Raw genomic sequence first — 7,565 nt, forward strand, 5'->3', positions numbered from 1 at the left:
TGCAATAAATAGCCTTACATACATACTATTACATACTATCTTGGACTCCTGGTGTGGCACTGTAGGATCAGCACAGGACTGCGAACCACAAGCTCAGCACTTCAAGCTCACCAGCTGCTCCTCGGAAACCCTATGCAGGATCGCTGTGACATCACAACAACAGCATGCTATCCTAAGTTTACCTGGAAGGTAAAATGATTGGAGACTTGTAAAGCAGCACATTTTTATTTGAACAGAAAGAGTTTATCCTCCAAATGTGTTGCTTTGAGGAGAACATTTTATTAGCAGTAAAAAGAAGTGATCTTCTTGTAGACCTGGAAATTTATTAAAAGGCATCCTGCTCCTTTACCAAAGGAGCATTTGTCCAAGAGGTCCTTTCCTTGTATCATTTCTGTTACTTGATTGTTGTTGTTAGGTGCTGTCAAGTCAGTTCCGACTTGGTACAACTGATGAAACACTGCCCAGTCCTGTGTCATCCTCACCATGGTTGAGGCCATTGCTGCGGCCACTGTGTCAGTCTATCTCATCACAGGTACTCCTTTATCAGTGACTTTTTGACTAAGCATGATGTCCTTTTCCAGGGACTAGTCTCTTCTGATTAGCATGTGCAAAGTACCTGAGATGAAGTTTCACCATCCTTGTTTCTAAATAACATCACGATAAATGGGGAAAAGACTGAAGTTGTCAAAGACTTCGTTTTGTTGGATCCACGGTCAACACTCATGGAAGCAGCAAGAAACAATCAGAGACTTGTACAAGGCAAGGTAGCAGACTAGAGAGATGCACTACATGGACCCTCTACAACAAAGATTGCTGTTGTTGTTGTTGTTAAATGCCTTTGAGTTGTTTCCAACTCATAGCGACCCTGTAGGGTTTCTGAGGAGCAACTGGTGTGTTTGAACTGCCAACCTTGCAGTTCAAACTAATCTTACAGTCCAGTGCATTATCTCACAGTGCCACACCAGAACTCCACAACAAAGATGGTGGCAGTTGTGGTGTGCAGTGGAGTCAGTTCTGACTCGTAGTGACCCTGTATAGGGTTTCCGAGGCTGTAAATCTTTATAGGAGCAGAAAGCCTCATCTTTCTTCCGTGGAACCACTGGTAGTTTCAAACTGCTGACCTTGAGATTAGCAGCCCAACTCATAACCACTACGCTACCAGAGCTCCTTACACAAAGATAGGAGAGACCAAATGAAACTCTGGAAGCCTGAACTTCAGAGGAAAGTTTAGGAAAATGGAGTGAGAAGCTGAGCAGGGACTGGGAGAAAGGAAGACTGACTGTTAAACAGCTATCTATGTTAAAATGGTGTAACCATCTTGTGAGCAATTTTTGCAAAATGTGGTGATCTGGCAGAGCAGATTCATACACGCGAAGGGAAAAGTGAGATTCCTTCTTTTCCCCACGCTCCCCTGATGACCAGAAGTGTGGACAGTTCCCATCCTCATTCACCCCCTGTGCAGACCTTACTCTCCAGTGTGAGGCAGAATCTCCAGAATCCGGCTTTGGTGCCTGGATTCAGACAGTCTCAAAGACTCCCCAGACCGTATTTAACCAGTCACCCTGTCCGCAGCTTCCCTGTTGTCCTAACACACAAATCAAGGGCTTCCATGATCTACTTTCAGATCTAGTGCCCTGAACATAGATACCACCAAGGCTGATAGAACATCCATCTAGGGTTAGGAACTCTGCTGTCACATTCCTCTCAGACCTACCTCGTGAGCTCCTTGGTTACAGGAGCCCCCCTAGAGCTTTCTCCTCTTCCAGTTCAACAACTACACTGTTTTGTTTTTGTTTTTGTTTAAGGGTTTTTTCTTTCCTTTTCTTGTTTCATTGTTTTTATTTATTCTTTTTCTTCCTTATTCTTTTTCCATTTTCTTGAGTTTTATCCATTCTATTTCTTCTTTTGTATATCCTTTTCCCCCCCTTCTGTTTCTCATTTCTCCTCTTCTTTCCCCCCTTTTGACCTTTCTTTGCTGCTCTCTGCTTTTTACCTTTTTATCTCCCTCTCCCTGTTTTTCTAAGTGCTTTTTTCTTCATTTTATTTCCTCCCTTTTCTCTTTTTAGCTCCATTTCCTGTCCCTCTCTTCTTTTTTTTAGTTATTCTTAAGTACTTTTTTCATTTCATGTTATTTTCTCTATTATTTTTCTCTTCTATAGCTCCATTTCCCTGTCCCTCTTTTGTTTTTATAGTTATTATACATATATTTTTGGTTGTTGCTGGTTTTTATTTTTTCACTTTATTATTTTATCTTTTTATTGTTGATTCCTTATTTGTTTATTCTGTCTGGTTTCCTTGTGTCTGTGTGTGGGGAGGGTTGTCTTTCTTACCCAACAGAAGACAGCAACTGTGCCCATACCACATCACCACAACCTTACCCTTTGCAGCTCCACGCACTAGACAAGAGTAAATACCAGCTCCTATACTATCTGATCACCAATTGAAAGCATCCAGTACCAGACAAATCATTCTTAAACTGAGGTGCATGAATAGTGAATGAGAACGGTGTACACACTTCAATTCTCTAACTACACCTACAGAAGATAGTTGGTGAGAGTCTAAGAACACATCAACATACAATTATTAATTAAATATAAATTCAAAAACACCACAATGACCCAGAGAGGGAGAGGGTCTGTGTGCTGATGACCGGGGGGCAGGTTTTCGGGGTATATCCTTTAGTTGGCTGATGATGCATGGAGGGGACTGTAACCATGGCAATGAAACAATATACGATAGGATGAATGTAAAGCTAATGTTCTCCCATGTAAATGATCACATAATTCACAATAAACCAGTTTTAAAAAACACCACAGTGCCCTAGAGACAACAGACAATTTTAGCTCACACAAAGAAATGAAAGAGAACGAGTCAAACTAATGACCCTCCATTTTACTAGGCATGATATCCTTCTCCAGGGACTGGTCCCTCCTGGTAATATGTCCGAAGTGTGAGAGATAAAGTCTGGCCATCCTGGCTTCCAAGGAGCATTCTGGCTGTACTTCCTCTAACACATACTGGTTTGTTCTTTTGGCAGTCCATGGTACTTTTAATATTCTCTTCCAACAAATGCATCAATTCTTCTACGGTCTTCTATAGTCTGTTCATGCATATGAGATTACTGAACTACCATGGCTTGGGTCAGTGCACCTTAGTCCTCAAGCTGACAACTTTGTTCTTCAGCACTTTAAAGAGGTCTTGTGCTGCAGAGCTGCCTAACGTAATACGTCATTTGGTTTTCTGACTGCTGCTTCCATGAGTGTTGATGGTTGATCTGAGAAAAATGAAGCTACCCTGTGTAGGGTTTCTGAGGAGTGACTTGTGAGTTTGAACTGTCGATTTGCCAGTCAAATGACCTTGCAGTCCAGTGCATTATCCCACACCAAAGAGTCTTAAAATTTGATTCAGGGTGTGACAAGATTCAGTCCACTTGACTAAGACAGGATTCACAGTAGCTTACAGTTAAGACAGAGTAATCCCCCATGATGAGATCTACTAAGAGTAGCCAACCAATCGAAAGACATTTCCTCAGGAGTGTGGCCTACTTCCCATATATTGGACACTTTGGCAAAGTTTGCTGCTTTTTTGCCAGCTCTGGATCCTGCATCTGGCTCATCATCTGACCTCTGGTTCTTTGGATTTGAGCCAGTGATCCGCTGTATTGCCCGCCAATCCTGGGAGTAGTCTTACTAGGCTGACTTACCTGTCTGCCATCTGTCCTGCTAACCTTGGGTTTATGTGCCCTGCAGTTATGTGATTCAGAATCCTCCCACCTGACACCTGACCCACAAGATGTTGGACTTACCCACCTCTACAACTGTGTGAGCTATTTCCTTAATATAAATCTGTATTTAGATATACATATGTAAGTTTCACTGGTTTTGCTTCTCTGGTGACTCGATGGCACTTAACCCAGCCTAAGACAGACAAAGCCAAGAATGAAATCACACATGGCCAAGAATCTGAGGCTATGTAGTTTGTCAGATGTTGACTAAATACCTCTCTAAATGGGAAATTACAGAAATATAGGAAAATAATCTATCTTCCAACAGTTTTAACTATTTTCTTTCCATTTTTACTGTATATATGAATATTCACTTTATCTAATTTGATCATATTGTTTTCTGAAAATTTTCACTTAGTATTATAATATGAGCATGTCATTATAAAGTCACAAAAGAAAATAATTTTTTTTTTTACTTTTTATTGTTAATTGAGTGAAGGTTAACAGACAAAATCATCAGCTTTACATTCAACAAATTATCCAATTTGTTTCATCTCAGTGCCGACAATCCCCTCCCTGCAGCAACAGTTAGCCTACTTCCCCCCTGTGGTTTCCCTTACCAAAACAATTTTAATAGCGTAATCAAGTGATTATGTCAAATGGGCTATGAGAGTGAACATTTAGAGTATTTTCAAGCATTAAAAAACTTGTTTTTTATGCAGAATTTTGAACATACAGAAAAGTAGAGTAATATGAACCTCTGTGTACCCAAGACCAAGCTCCTGGTGAGCAATCTTGAGCCCGCCAGGCCTCCAATTTCATCCCTAACATTCCTTACTATTTTAAAGGCCATCTCAGCCATTCTCATTTCAACCAGATATAAGATTCTTCTAAAAGTCATATGCCAAATACCATTATATCTAAAAATTAACAATAATTACTTATTATCAACATCACATTTCCAATAGTACCATGTCCTGTTTTTGGAAGTTAATAAAAATTTGAATCGAAATAATGCCCACACACTGATTCCTTGGTGTGTCCTCAACTATCTTTTAACCTACACATTCCCTTCCCATCTAGTTCCTTTGTTAAAGACACCAAACATAGGCTTATAAGACACCAAACATGGGAATATACTTAATAAGTTCAAACTATTGGTAGTGATACCTTAGTATACCTTAGTGATACCTTAGTATCACTACCAATAGTTTGAACTTATTAAGTATATTCCCCATGGTGTCGTTTAAATGATATTTCCAAGATTATAGTACAGTAAACAACAGGTTGTTAAATATCTTTCTGCCTAAAACATTACTATCCAGTTTTTTTAAGGCTAGATTTCCAGAATAATTAATAATAATAAAAAAAAATTTTTAATTTTAAACCTTTTGATACATTTTGCCAAATTAGTTCTAAATGGGTTGTACTGACTTATGTATGTAAATCAGATGAACTAAATGTTGGTCAAGAACTAAATGTTGGTGGGACAGTGGGGAGTGATAAATTCACTGTTAATTAGTACTTCTTACACTATTAAGCAAGGAGCTCTGGTAGTGTAGTGGTTATGAATCAGGCTGCGAACCGCAAGGTCAGCAGTTCGAAACTACCAGCTGCTCTGAGGGAGAAAGATGAGGCTTTCTGCTCCCGTAAAGATTTACAGCCTCGGAAACCCTGTTCAGGGTCGCTATGGGTCGGAACTGACTCGACGGCACTTAACAACAACAACAATTGGCAACTTGGTGTTCTCCCTGGGTCATGCAATCACGTTAAAGAGATGATTCAATAGCAACATCAATTAACTGGAGTCTGCAGTGCCCTCGATCTCCTGATTGCATATGCATCTAGCAGGAATTTGATTTACTAAGTCTGCCCAGCATCTGGATATTTCAGAAATGTCTGTCCATTGTATATGTCACACTAAACTGAGATAGCTTTTCAGGTATATTCAAAAATTGGGGAAGGAAATGATCAAGTTATGAGCAGGATCGGGGATAATGATCACTTCAAACACTATTTACTGAGTAGCAACACTATGCGATATTGTAAGCACTGAATTATAGAATAGCATATCCTGGTGTTGCGCTGTGGGTTAATACACTGGATTGCAATCAATTTGAACTGCAAGGGTGGTGGTTCAAGCTCATCAATAGCTCCTTGGAAACCCTATACAGGGTCGCTATGGGTCGGAACCGACTCGACGACACTTAACAACAAGAACAACAACGGGAGCAAAGGAGTCCTAGTAGCACAGAGGTCCAAGTGCTTGGTGGCTCACCAAAAGGTCAGTAGTTTGACCCACCAATAACTCTGTGGGAGAGAGAGTGTAATCAGCCTTGGAAACACTATGGGGCAGTTGACTCCTGCCCTGCAGGGTCACTATGAGTCGGAATTAACTTGATGGTAGTGGGTTTGGGTTTAAGGGAGCAAAGCTCTACAAACAATACCCCAGATTTAAGTCCTGGTTCTATCATTTACCAGCTATGTCATCTCTGTTCCTTTTATCTAGGATATGGGATAATGATAATAATATCATCTGCCTCATAGAGTTTATAAGACAGAATAATAAATCTACTGCACTGAGTAAGTGCTTAATAAGAGTTAGTTGTTGTTATTGTATTAAACTTAAAAATGTCTTCCAGGAATTTTATCTTTCACAAAAAAGAAAGTGTATCTAGAAGTCTGTGTTTTAGAATACAGCCCAATTTCAGCTGCAGCACTAGAATATGAAGTATCAGTAGGGTTTTACACATTGTGCTTTACATCAACAATTTGATTTAGTAGGCTGAAAATAAAAATGGGAAAACCTTTGATTTTAGAAGCTACCTGCAGACAGAAGATAAGAACATAAGTATCAGATACTTGAATCATCCCATGAACTTAAGATACTAAAAGTAATGTTAGTATCCATGCATTTTGAATTATGACTAATTACAGCTTACTGTTTGTCACCAAGATCTTTTTCAGTCAGATATACAAAAAATTATTTTCTCAATAAATATGTTAATAAAAAGTGAGCACAATCATAGCCAAAGAACATCTGATATTTTTCATTGACTCTGGCATTGTAATTTGCAGACATGAGAATGAATATGGAGGTAACATAAACTGTGTTCTCTGGACAGCACAGCAATGCATCATGGGAAATTATAACTGTACCCTATCCAACTGGATCTGATCCTAGGAAAAGCTGTGCTGTTGGTAACAAGTGCAGGAGAAGAACAGACAGATGGATCAACAGGAGTTCTTCGCTGCTGATGGAAGACAAGTCAAAACCAATGTTCTACCAACGGAGGATTAATGACATTTATTTTTATAAGGTTTTAGACAGATGTACAAATATATTGTATCTTTTTTAAAAAGCAAATTACTGAGCTAATTAGAAAAAATGAGAAGTGACGTGTTATTGAAGGCATATTTTCTTTTTGCCTGATTTACAAGGACTATCCCATTAAAAACAAAAACCAAACAGTTACAATTGAATTAACCCTGACTCCTGAGTATCCCATGTGTCAGAGGTGAACTGTGCTTTATGGGCTTTTCAAAGTCTGCTTTATTGGAAATAGACTGCTAGATTTTCCTTCCAAGGCGACTCTGGGTGGACCGACTTGACCCCCAACCTCACTGTTTATAGCAGAGTGGGTTTCTGCACCACCTAGGAACTCTGATGATTCTGTTACTCCAAATATATTCATAGATAGAATAACCCCCAAAGTTGTCCTTGATTTCATCCCCACCACCTGTGGTGTTGCATTCATCGTCAAAAAGAACATATCCAGATCAGTCATGAGGTACAATGCTATAAGTGATAGGATAATATCCATGCGCCTACAGGGAAGCC

The sequence above is a fragment of the Chrysochloris asiatica genome, unplaced genomic scaffold, assembly GCF_000296735.1.
Source record: "Chrysochloris asiatica unplaced genomic scaffold, ChrAsi1.0 scaffold00045, whole genome shotgun sequence".
NCBI lineage: Eukaryota > Metazoa > Chordata > Mammalia > Afrosoricida > Chrysochloridae > Chrysochloris > Chrysochloris asiatica.